Source organism: Pristis pectinata, chromosome 9 (genome assembly GCF_009764475.1).
Source record: "Pristis pectinata isolate sPriPec2 chromosome 9, sPriPec2.1.pri, whole genome shotgun sequence".
Taxonomy (NCBI): Eukaryota; Metazoa; Chordata; class Chondrichthyes; order Rhinopristiformes; family Pristidae; genus Pristis; species Pristis pectinata.
In genome coordinates this window covers 86,367,810-86,381,746 of record NC_067413.1, presented here as the reverse complement: position 1 = coordinate 86,381,746, position 13,937 = coordinate 86,367,810, and positions in this window count along the sequence as shown.

The window sequence follows — 13,937 nt, the reverse complement described above, 5'->3', positions numbered from 1 at the left end:
GGTGAGCTGGAAGGGAGTGCAGGAACCAGGGTCCCTGTGAGTTTGAAGAGAGTACAGCAAATGGGGCCCTGGTAAGTTGGAAGAGAATTAGGAAACTGGGGACTCAGTAGGTCAGAAGGCAGTGTGGGAACAGGAGCTCTGGTGAATTGGGAGCGTGAGAACTGGTGCTGCGGTAAGTTGGAAGGGAGTGCTGCAGTGAATTGGAAAATCACCTGGTGAGCCAGATGCTGAGCCATTAGGATTTCTGAATAGTCGAAGAGCAGATCATCAGAGTTTTACTGTATTTCTAAAAAATCCTGCTAAGGATTAGCAAAATCAATCTAAGTGATCTAAATTCACAATTATGATTCTCATAATAATCAGGAATTTACTCTTTTATGTGGTAATCCTTATCTATGGAAGTTTCTTCTATGATGTTAAAGTGGCTTTGGTTATTTGTTTAATATTATCTAGTGTACAAAAAAGGGAAAAGAGATGCATTAACTAGCACTGTTTAAATCATTTTGGGATATTTCAAAACACGTTACAACTAATGAAGTACTTTTGAAGTGTAATCATAATAGGAAACAATGCAACCAATTTGCACAAAGCAAAGTATCACAAACAACTATTTGATAATGACCAGATAATCTGTTTCTTTATTAATATTAACGGATAAATATAAAACAGGAAACCTAGGATTATTCTTTTGTTTTTCTTCAAAATAGTACAATGGGATCTTTTATGTCTGTCCTACAGAGAGAACAGACAGGACCTCAGTTTAATACCTTACACAAATGACAGCACATCTGATAATTTTTCATTCCTTTTGTGTTGGGGTGGATTTTTGTGCTCACTTTTGAGTCTACAACTTTCTGAATCAGAAACAAGAATGCTACCATGTCTGCTGAATTATGCTGGACTTCCAAACTAAATTTAAAAGAAACGCATCAGGCTATTCCAAATCTCATCAAAGATAAAGGAAAAGCACAAACCCAATGGACCAGACAGGATTTCTGTTGAAGGTGTAAAGTCTGGCAGTAAGTGCCTCTGATACAAAATGATAACCTCATTTCCCTTATTCAGGAAGAGGAGAAAATGCCAAGGGATTTCAGAGACACTGTAATTGTGATGTGGGAATAAGTACAGAGGGATCTGCTTTTGTCTGCCATGGAAAGGTGTTACAAGGATCCTCCTCAACTGCCTTCTGCCAACGTCTGAAGAGCTACCCACAGAGTGGATGTGGATTCTGTCCATCAAGAGGTAAATAATCTTCACCACATGAGTCACGCAGGGAGCAGCACAAAGGGAACAAAGAGAATCTCAAATTTTGTTGTCCTCAAAAATTTGATACCATTCTGCATTTGCTACAGGATGACATGCAAGCTCTGATCCTAATCAGTGGGTCCAAATGAGAACAGATTAGAGTCAAGCAAGGCTGTGTCAACACACTACCCCTCTGGTCAAACTTCCTTACTGCAATACTGCACTCCACCTCCAACAAGTGTTATGGACTCAGTGAAAGTCCCTTTAAGATAGAGAGTGTGTGTGTATGTGTGTGTGGGGCGTGCTTACGTCAATAGAAGATAAAGGACGTAATGACGTTGAAGAAGAAGAAGAAGAAGAAGAGAGAGAGAGAAGGGAGAGAGACACCAGCCTGCTTGTTTTTCTCTATCGATGGATGAGAAACAATAACTGTGTTTACCACTGAAATCCATGTATGGAAAAGTTGGAAGTAATCCGGTGGAGTTCACTTTGTTGCTGACCTGTAGAAGGAAACAGGTATTTGTGTGTGGACGACCACGGTTCGGATGCTTTTCGGGGTGAGGAAGTCACTACCGAGTAAACACTGGAGTGTCGTTTGGGTTCCATCATGGAATATTTGGATTTCGTATGTACTCTCTCTATGTTTTTCTACATCTACATCTTATCTTCAGACAACGGTGGTTGTTGAAGAAGCCCTTGCTCATGTTTCACCTTATGGCTTGCGGAACTGAACTTTAAGAACCATTCAGGAACTGGGAGTTTTGGACTTTGTCACACACACACACGAAGAGTTTAGTTTTGGGGTTAACGTTCGAGGTTTAACATTCTTGAATTCTAACATACTAACATTTTTACTTTTATTTTACGTATTATCAATAGTAGTGATTAATAAAATAGTTTTTAACACTGAATCATGCTCAGTGTGTTTCTTTTGTTGCTGGTTCGTGACAAAATTGGGGGCTCGTCCGGGATAGTTCCCAAGGTTAACGAGTGTCGTCTGGGATTGTACCCCAGATTGACGAGATTTGTTCGAGATTCAATCCAAAGATTTTTGAGGGAGGTCTGATAAATTCTTTTTAATTGGCTTGTGTGTGTGGAAACCAGCAGCAATGGATATTAAGGCATTTTTGGAGTCACCAACCCAAAAGGGATTGGAGGTGGCGAAAAAGGATGATTTGATAAAGATTGCTACAAGGCTAAACCTTACAGAAGTAAAGCAGTCTATGAGAAAGGCAGATATTCAGAGATTGATAGCTGGCCATTATGTGGAAAAGAAGGTGTTTGAGAAGGAAGTGTTAAAACAGTTTCCTGGCAGTGAAATAGCAATTTCTGAGGCACAGGTGCAGCTGGCAAAGATAGAAGCTGAACGAGAACAAAAGAGATTAGAGGCTGAACGAGAGCAAACCCAGTTAAAGATAGAGGCCGAGCGAGAGAAATTAGAGGCCGAACAAAAGCTAACTCAGATGAAGATAGAGGCTGATCTAGCAATGAAGCAGATGGAATTGAAGAGGATGGAGCTGGATAGTGAGGAGAAGGAGAAACAGAGGCAGCATGAGTTACAAATGAAGCGTAGGAGTTCGGAATCTGATTCTGATGATGGTTTTTCAGCCAGCAGGGAGGTTCGATTAGTCCCTCCGTTTGAAGAAGATCAGGTTGATCAGTATTTCCAACATTTTGAAAAGGTTGCTGTGAGTTCAAACTGGCCAAGGAAAGGATGGGCTCTTATGGTACAGAGTGTGATTAAAGGTAAAGCTCAAAAAGCTTATTCTGCTTTGTCTGTTGAGGATGCAGCTGATTATACCAAGGTAAAACAAGCTATATTGAAGGCCTATGAATTGGTCCCTGAGGCTTATAGACAAAAATTCAGAGACTTGAGGAAATCTGCAGATCAGACTTATATGGAATTTGCCAATGGAAAGAGAATATGTTTTGAACGATGGTGCCTGGCTAAAAATGTAGATGGGGATTACGATAAATTGACAGAATTGATACTGGTGGAAGACTTTAAAAGATGTGTTCCAGCTGAATTAACAACATATTTAAATGAAAAGGCAGTGGAAACTTTACAAGAAACTGCTAGGTTGGCAGATGATTATGCTTTAACCCATAAATCCAAATGGGGACAACCTAAAACCTTTCAAAAGAGTTACAAAGACAATCCAGGTAAACCAGAGATTAAATTGGGAGGTAATCAAAAAGGAAAGGATGAAAAGAAGCCAGGGCTGGAGAAATCTGTTGAGCGTACTTGTTATTACTGTAGGAAACCTGGCCACGTGATATCTAATTGTGCCCTTTTGAAGAAAAAGAAGGAAGCTGGGCCCAATGCTTGCTTTCAGGCAATTAAAAATCAAAAAGGTTTAGGAGATGCTGTTAAAGATCAGTCCTTGCAAGAGGGAAAAGTGGAAAAGTTGGAGGAGGTGAGAAAAGAATTCCGTTCGTATGTATCAGAGGGTTTTGTTTCACTGAATGATGAGTCACCCCAGGTGCCAGTGAAAATTCTCAGAGATACTGGGGCTAGTCAATCTCTCTTGCTGGACAGTGTTTTAAATTTTGGTGAAGAAAGTGACACTGGTGAAGTAAATCTAGTACGAGGTGTTACAGGTGAGACCATGTCTGTCCCTTTTCACAAGGTGATTTTAAAGTCAAAGTTCGTAGAAGGACCAGTCGAGATAGGGATAAGACCTAGTTTGCCAGTGGAAGGAGTTTCTTTGTTATTGGGAAATGACCTTGCAAATGGAGAAAGTGATCCTGTGGTACGGTTAACAACCAAACCAAGGATTGATGAGTCTGAGGATGATCCAGATGTTTACCCATCATGTGCAGTGACTCGAGCTAGAGCTAGAGAATTAGCCAAGACAGACAGTCCGGTGCAGTCTGATGTGGTTCCTTGTGACAGTCCTAAACAGGAAGAAAATTTTGATGCCTTATCTGAGACTTTTCTGTCTTCACTGGAGGATCAACATCCTTACAGTGAGCCTGAATTTAAAGATTTGTCTTTGTCGAGGAAGGATTTTATGGTGGAACAGACAAAGGACCCTGAGTTGACAGAATTGAAAGAAAAAGCTCTCTCATGTGAGGAGATTGAAAAAGTGCCAACTGGATACTATGTCAAAAATGGAGTGTTAATGAGGAAATGGAGACCTCCTCATGTTCCTGTTACTGAGGAATGGGAAGTTATTCATCAGGTTGTTATTCCAAAAGTTTATAGGGATGAGATTTTAAACCTGGCCCATAGTATGCCTTTGGGTGGTCATTTTGGGGTGAATAAAACTGTAGGGAAGATCTTGAAACAATTCTATTGGCCTGGTTTGAGAAAAGATGTGGTGATGTTTTGTCGAACCTGCCACACATGTCAAATGGTAGGTAAACCAAATCAAAAACCCCCTGTGGCTCCTTTGAAACCAATTCCTGCTTTTGGGGAGCCCTTTTCGAAGGTGATTGTGGACTGTGTTGGCCCCTTACCAAAGTCTAAGACTGGAAATCAGTATTTGTTAACCATCATGTGTGCCACTTCTAGATTTCCAGAGGCAATACCCCTTAGAAATATTAAGGCCAAGACGGTGTCAAAGGCTCTTGTAAAATTCTTTACCTTGTTTGGTTTGCCAAAAGAAATCCAATCTGATCAAGGTAGTAATTTTATGTCAAAAATTTTTCAACAAATAGTCTATGAGCTGGGAGCAAAGCAGATTGTATCATCTGCATATCACCCAGAATCTCAAGGAGCTCTGGAGAGATTTCATTCTACTCTCAAAAATATGCTGAAGACTTATTGCTTTGAAAACACCAAGGATTGGGACGAAGGTATCCATTTACTTTTGTTTGCCGTTAGAGAATCGATCCAGGAGTCAATCGGATTTAGTCCGTTTGAGCTTGTGTTTGGACATAGGGTGAGAGGACCTTTGGAGTTGTTAAGAGAGCAATGGGTTAATGAGGAAGTTCACTTGAGTCTGTTGGACTATGTCCAAAAATTTAAAACTCGGTTGGAGAGAGTCTGCCAGCTAGCGAGAGAGAATCTGAAAACAAGCCAGATAAGAATGAAGACATATTTTGATAGACGTGCTCGGCCTAGGACATTTGCAGTGGGGCAAAAGGTGTTGGTATTTTTCCCTAGCCAAAATAATCCCTTGCAAGCTCGTTTTTCTGGACCCTATGTTATTGAATCTCGAGTGACTGATCTAACATATATAATCAAAACACCAGATAGACGCAAGAAAACACAACTCTGTCATGTAAACATGCTAAAACCTTATTATGAGAGGCATTCAGTTGTGGCCTTGGTGGATGGTGAAAAGGTTGTTTCTAGAATGCCTGATGTTGATGTTGAGGAAGGCCAATTTAGACCAAATATTGTTCCATCGAAACTGAAAAACCAAAATATCCTGGAGAACCTTGAAACGAAGTTGGACCATTTACAAGTTTCACAAAAACAACAGATGAGAGAATTAATTTTAAAATTTAAAAATCTGTTCCCAGATGTTCCAAACAGAACATCGATAATTACCCATGATGTTGATGTTGGGGATGCAAAACCAATCAAACAACACCCATATCGAATGAATGTAGAAAAAAGTAAACTTGTTGATCAGGAAATAAAGTACATGTTGGAAAATGATATTATTAGACATTCTACTTCAAATTGGAGTTCGCCCTGTGTTATTGTACCTAAACCTGATGGAACTGTTAGATTTTGCACAGATTACAGGAAAGTGAATGCTGTAACAAAGTCAGATGCTTACCCTATTCCTAGAGTGGATGATTGCATAGATAGAGTGGGAAAGGCAAAATTTCTTACAAAGATTGACCTATTAAAAGGGTACTGGTGTGTTCCATTAACAGATAGAGGAAGGGAGATTTCAGCCTTTGTAACCCCTTCTGGATTGTATGAATACAATGTTTTGCCATTTGGAATGAAAAATGCTCCGGCAACATTTCAAAGAATGATTAATTCAGTGATTCATGGGTTAAAACATACAGATGCCTACATTGACGACTTAGTGACTGGGAATGATACTTGGGAAGATCACATCTCTGCGTTAGAAAGGTTGTTTGAAAGACTTTCCAAGGCTAACCTTACAGTTAACTTGGCTAAAAGTGAATTTGGCCATGCCACTGTGACGTATCTTGGTTATGTTGTAGGTCAAGGCAAGCAAGCTCCTGTTCAGGCAAAAGTTCAAGCAATATCTGAGTTCCCTATTCCCACAGGTACGAGGACTGTTAGAAGATTTTTGGGAATGGTTGGATATTATCGAAAATTTTGTAAAAATTTTGCTGATATTGCTCTTCCCCTAACTAATCTTCAGAAGAAGGGAGTAAAGTTTGTTTGGACAGATTCCTGTCAAGAAGCATTTGAGAAGCTGAAAGCCATTTTATGCTATCATCCTGTGCTCAGAACACCTGACTTTGAAAAGCCATTTTCATTAGCAGTAGATGCCAGTGATGAAGCTGCAGGAGCTGTGTTGTTGCAGAAGGGTGACCTTGATGATATTGACCATCCTGTAGCTTACTTTTCAAAGAAATTTAATGAGCATCAAAAGAATTATTCCACCATAGAGAAAGAATTACTGTCGCTTGTTTTAGCCTTGCAACATTTCAGTGTATATGTTTGCACCGCTCAGCAACCATTGACTGTGTATACAGATCATAACCCATTGGTGTTTCTGAGCCGAGTCAAAAACAAGAACAGAAGGCTGTTAAACTGGAGTTTAATTTTGCAAGAGTTTGATCTCATGATAACTCACATTAAAGGCAAAGATAATGTGATTGCTGATTGTCTTTCCCGATGTTAAATGGGAAACATGTATCTGTACTAATCTGATAGTCTGTAGTTGTGTAGCATGATAATTATTAACATTACTAACTATGCGCGGTTAAAATTTTCTTGGGAAAATTTTTTTTTAGGTGGGAGGTGTTATGGACTCAGTGAAAGTCCCTTTAAGATAGAGAGTGTGTGTGTATGTGTGTGTGGGGCGTGCTTACGTCAATAGAAGATAAAGGACGTAATGACGTTGAAGAAGAAGAAGAAGAAGAAGAGAGAGAGAGAAGGGAGAGAGACACCAGCCTGCTTGTTTTTCTCTATCGATGGATGAGAAACAATAACTGTGTTTACCACTGAAATCCATGTATGGAAAAGTTGGAAGTAATCCGGTGGAGTTCACTTTGTTGCTGACCTGTAGAAGGAAACAGGTATTTGTGTGTGGACGACCACGGTTCGGATGCTTTTCGGGGTGAGGAAGTCACTACCGAGTAAACACTGGAGTGTCGTTTGGGTTCCATCATGGAATATTTGGATTTCGTATGTACTCTCTCTATGTTTTTCTACATCTACATCTTATCTTCAGACAACGGTGGTTGTTGAAGAAGCCCTTGCTCATGTTTCACCTTATGGCTTGCGGAACTGAACTTTAAGAACCATTCAGGAACTGGGAGTTTTGGACTTTGTCACACACACACACGAAGAGTTTAGTTTTGGGGTTAACGTTCGAGGTTTAACATTCTTGAATTCTAACATACTAACATTTTTACTTTTATTTTACGTATTATCAATAGTAGTGATTAATAAAATAGTTTTTAACACTGAATCATGCTCAGTGTGTTTCTTTTGTTGCTGGTTCGTGACACAAGGCACATGCTAGAGTGGAGTTCATCTCTAAGACAAATTGGAAAATATTCAATCTTTGTTGTCTCCACTTCAGAACCAAGACAATTCCAACTGCAGTCATTGTATTTATAGCATACAGACAATCCCTGTGTATGGTTGCACTCTAAAGTACCACTGATTTCTTCCCATGGGAATTGGCCATACACTTTACAAGTTGAAGACAAAAGTTCTCTACCAACAATACCAACAATAAAAATCCATGACAATACCCTGGAAAGACTTTTCATACCTTGGGAGTCACCTCTCAGCACAGGTAGACATTGATGACAAAATGTAAAACAATTTCTAGTGCATCAGCACATCCTTAGACCAACAGAAGAACAGGGTGTTTGAAGACCGAAACCTCAAATCTGCTGCCAAACTCATGGTTTACTGAGCAGTAGTGATTCCCACCTTTCTGTATGCTTCAGAGACACTGACAATTTAGAATGGGCACCTTAAAGCAGTGGAGAAGTACGACACGTCTTTTAAATCCACAGGCAGGATAGATAAGCCAATGTCAGCATCCCCTCCCAAGCCAACGTCCTCAGCATCAAAGCTTTAATCATTGTCAACTAGCTCTGGTAGATAGACACATCGGCTGCATGTTTCACATCAGACTTCCACAATGAGCTCTCTACTATGATCTCTGTCATGGTAAGAAATTTCCAGGAGGACACAGAAAAGGTTTCAAGGGCATTCTCAAAGACTCCTTGAAAATCTGTGACATCCTCACACAATCCTGAAAATAGCTCTGGCCTGTGACAACTCAAAATGAAAAAGAAACATCTGGAAAGGCACTTAACACCCTAAGTCTATACACCAGGAATTTGTGGGGGCCAGAAGCAAATATTAGAAGAAATGTATAATATCCCAAACAACAAATCCTGTCAGAAACATCTGCCCTATTTGACCTACCACAGGCCCAAGGAATTGGAACAAGTCATCTTTGAGGGATTGGCTCAGAAGACATAGTTGCCTTTGTGCTAAAAATCTCCTCAAAATATTTTATGCAAAGACCTGTATTGTGTCTCTACAAGTGTATGTTCTTCACAACTTATACATTGCCATTATTTTTTTCCATTTTAATTGCTATTTATTTCCTCCTTTTTATTTTCCATTCACTGCTTTCTCTTTCTCACCTTGATAACCAACCCCATTACTTTTTCCTTCAGTATTGCTCTGACCTGAATCCTGCTGAGAAATGATTTCAGCTGTCATTTGGAATTCATGTTGTGTTGAGAACTTCCACAACCCATATACAGCAGCTAGGATCACAATGCAAAAAGGAAAAGTTGTGTTAATGCAGTGCCTTTCATAAGTGAATTACAGCCAATCATTTACTCTTTTAAATATCGCCATTGTTGTAAGCAAGAGCTCCAGCAGCCAATTTACTTGATACGTTAATGACCAGAAAATCTATTTTTAATTATGTCAGTTCAGAATAAATACTGGCCAGAACATCAGGTGTAATTAACCTATTCTTTAAAATCTTTGGTATTTTTAATATCCCAGTTAAGAGAGCAGAAGGCTTGTTCAGCATTTCACCTATGCCAATGCAGCACTTTAATGCTGTATAGGTGTGTCAGCCTAGATTATGTTCTCAGGACTAAAGTGCATCTGTAAACCTACAGCCTTCTGACTCAGTCAACCATATTAGCAATTGAGTTACAGCTAATTTAGGAGATGCACCACTAAACCAGCTCAGATTTTTATCAGCAAATAAAGAATGATTGAACAGATAATCAAACTGGTCCATTGTCAACAGCGAACACAAGCATCCAGAACATAATTCTAAGATCTGTCTTGAAAAGAATCAAAGGTCTCAACTTAACCCTTTCCCCTGTAAGATACATTTTACAAGAATTCTTTCTTTAAATGTGTGACAAAAAAATTCCCAAAAATCCCAAAAATCCCATAACCCATCTTGTGTCCAAATTTTAAAAAGCTGCTTTTTCAGTTGCAGTTGATTTTTTTCTCTACATGAATGCTGTTACCCTGGTAATGCAGCTTTCAAAGCAGGACAATGAGAAAATATCACAGAACATTACTTTCTAAATAAAAAAAGCAAATCAGTATCAGCATCAGATTTATTATCACGACATATATCATGAAATTTGTTGTTTTGTGGCAGCAGTGCAGTGCAAAGACATAAATTACTGTAAATTACAAAATAAATAAACTGAGCGAATAAAAAGAAATAATGAGGTAGTGTTTATGGGTTCACAGACCTTTCAGAAATCTGATGGCAGAGGGGAAAAAGGTCCTTTATAGAATAGAACATTAAAGCACAGTACAGGCCCTTTGGCCCACAATGTTGTGCTGATATTTTATCCTGCTCTGAGATCTATCTAACTTTTCCTCCCACATAGCCCTCCATTTTTCTATCATTCATGTGCCTATCTAAGAGTCTCTTAAATGTCCCTAATGTACAGTATCTGCCTCCATCACCTCTGCCGGCAGTGCATTCCATGCACCCACCACTCTCTGTGTAAAAAACTTACCTCTGACATCCCCCTTATACCTTCCTCCAATCACCTTAAAATTATGCCCCCTCATGTTAGCCATTTTCACCCTGAGAAAAAGTCTCTGACTGTCCACTCGATCTATGCCTCTTATCATCTTGTACACCTCTATCAAGTCACCTCTCATCCTCCTTCTCTCCAAAGAGAAAAGCCCTAGCTCGCTCAACCTATCCTCATAAGACATGCTCTCCAATCCAAGCAGCATCCTGGTAAATCTCCTCTGCACCCTCTCGAAAGCTTCCACATCCTTCCTATAATGAGGCGACCAGAACTGAACACAATACTCCAAGTTTGGCTAACCTGAATTCTATAGAGCTGCAAAATTACGTCCTGGCTCTTGAACTCAATACCCCAACTAATGAAGGCTAACACACCATACCCCTCCTTAACAACTCAATCAACCTGCATGGCAACCTTGAAGGATCTATGGACGTGGACCCCAAGATCCCTCTGTTCCTCCACACTGCTAAGAGTCCTGCCATTAACCTTGAATTCTGCCTTCAAATTCGATCTTCCAAAGTGTATCACTTCACACTTTTCCAGGTTGAAATCCATCTGCCACTTCTCAGCCCAGCTCTGCATCCTATCAATGTCCTGTTGTGACCTGCAACAACCTTCTACACTATCCACACCACCACCAACCTTTGTGTCATCTGCAAACTTACTAACCCACCCTTCCACATCCTCATCCAAGTCATTTATAAAAATCACAAAGAGAAGGGGTCCCTGAACAGATCTCTGCAGAACACCACTGGTCACTGACCTCCAGGCAGAGTACGCTCCATCTACATCCACCCTCTGTCTTCTATGGGCGAGCCAATTCTGAATCCACACAGCCAAGTTTCCCTGGATCCCATGCCTCCTGACTTTCTGAATGAACCTTCCATGAGGAACCTTATCAAATGCCTTACTAAAATCCATGTACACCACATCCACTGCTCTACCTTCATCAATGTGCTTTGTCACATCCTCAAAGAATTCAATCAGGCTTGCAAGGCACGACCTGCTCCTCACAAAGCCATGCTGACTGTCCCTAATCAGCCTATGCATCTCCAAATGCCCATAAATCTTGTCTCTAAGAATCTTCTCTAGTAATTTTCCCACCACTGAAGTAAGACCAACTGCCCTGTAATTCCCAGGGTTATCTCTAATCCCTTTCTTGAACGAAGGAACAACATTTGCCACCCTCCAATAATCTGGCACTATTCCTGCCGCTAGTGAGGATGCAAGGTCTTCGCCAAAGACACAGCGATCTCTTCCCTAGCTTCCTGTAATAACCTTGGATATATCCCGTCCTGCCCCGGTGATTTATCTATCCTAATGTTTCACAAGAAGTCCAGCACATCCTCTCTCTCACTGGTGAATACTGAAGCACAGTATTCATTAAGGACCTCCCCACCTCTTCCAACTCCAGACACGTTTCCTCTTCTATCCCTGATCAGTCCTACCCTCACTCTAGTCATCCTCCTATTCTTCACATACGTGTAGAGCGCCTTGGGGTTTTCCTTATTCCTACTCACCAAGGCCTTCTCATGCCCCCTTCTAGCTCTCCTAAGTCCATTCTTAAGCTCCCTCCTGGTGACCTTGTAACTCTCCAGAACCCTGCCTGATCCTTGCTTTCTAAACCTTAGGTAAGCTTCTTTCCTCCTCTTGACAAGATATTCTACGTTTCCTGTTAACCATGGTTCCTTCACTCTACCATCCTTACCCTGCCTCAATGGGATAACCCTATCCAGAACCCCATGCAAGTACTCCCTAAACAGCTTCCACATTTCCACTGTGCACTTCCCCAAGAACATCTGTTCTCAGTTTATGCTCCCAAGTTCCTGCCTAATGGCATCATAATTCCCCCTCCCCCAATTAAATACTTTTCCATATCATCTGCTCCTATCCCTCTCCAAGGCTATGGTAAAGGAGTTATGGTCACTGTCTCCAAAATGCTCTCCCACCGAGAGATCTGAAACCTGATCAGGCTCATTGCCTAGTACCAGGTCCAGTCTGGCCTCTCCTCTAGTTGGCCTGCCCATATACTGTGTCAGGAATCCTTCCTGGACACCCCTAACAAATTCTGCCCCATCTATCCCCTTTACACCAAGGAGGTGCCAATCAATATGAGGGAAGTTGAAATCACCCATGACAACAACGCTGTTAGTTTTGCACCTCTCCAAAATCTGCCTCCTGATCTGCTCCTCAGTGTCTCTGTTGCTATTAGGGGTGTCTGTAGAATACTCCCAACAGAGTGATCACTCCCTTCCTGTTTCTGACCTCCACCCACACTGACTCAGTAGACGATCCCTCCAGGACGTCCTCCCTTTCTACGGCTGTGATACTGTCCCTGATCAGCAAAGCCACTCCCCCACCTCTTTTACCTCCATCCCCCTCCCTTTTGAAACATCTAAACCCTGGAATATCCAACAGCCATTCCTGCCCTTGCGACAGCCAAGTCTCTGTAATGGCCACCACGTCATAGTTCCATGTACTTAGCCATGCTCTAAGTTCATCACCCTTGTTCCTGATATTTCTCGCATTAAAGTAGACACACTTCAGCCCATCCAACTGACTGCAATTTTGCCCTTTCAACTGCCTATCCTTCCTCACAGTCTTGCATCTACTGTATACTAAATGCACCAACCTCTGACCTATCACTTGGGTTCTCATCACCCTGCCAAACTAGTTTAAACCCTCCCCAACAGCTATAGCAAACTTGCCCACAAGAATATTGGTCCCCCTCCAGTTTAGGTTTAACGTACCATCAATGTACCATCCTTTTTGTACAGGTCATACCTTCCCCAGAAGAGATCACAATGATCAACAAATCTGAAACCCTGCCCCCTGCACCAACTCCTCAGCCACACATTCATCTGCCGAATCAACCTATTCTTACCCTCACTGGCGCATGGCACAGGCAGCAATCCAGAGATTACTACCATTGAGGTCCTGCTTTTCAGCTTCCTACCTAGCTCCCTATGTTCCCTCTTGAGGACCTCATCTCTTTTCCTACCTATGTCATTGGTACCAATATGTACTACGACTCTGGCTGTTCACCCACCCCCTTCAGTATGCTGTGGACCCAATCTGAGACGTCCCTGACCCTGGCACCTGAGAGGCAACATACCAATCCGGGAGTCTCTTCATGTCCACAGAATCTCCTGTCTGCCCTCCTTACTATTGAATCCCCTATTATTACCACTCTCCTCTTCTCCCCTCTTCCCTTCTGCACCACACAACCAGGCTCAGTGCCAGAGACCTGGTCATTGTGGCTTTCCCCTGGTGGGTTGTCCCCCCAACAGCATCCAAAGCGGTATACCTATATTGAGGGGAACGGCCACAGAGGTACTCTGTACTCTTGTCTAGTCTCCTTCTTCCTCCTGACAGTCACCCAACTACCTGCCTTCTGCAGCTTAGGAGTGACTGCCTCCCTGTAGCTCTTATTTATGAACTCCCCATTCTCCCGTAGGAACCGAAGGTCATCTAGCTGCATCTCCAGTTCCCTAACGTGGTCTTTAAGGAGCTGCAGCTGGATTTAACTC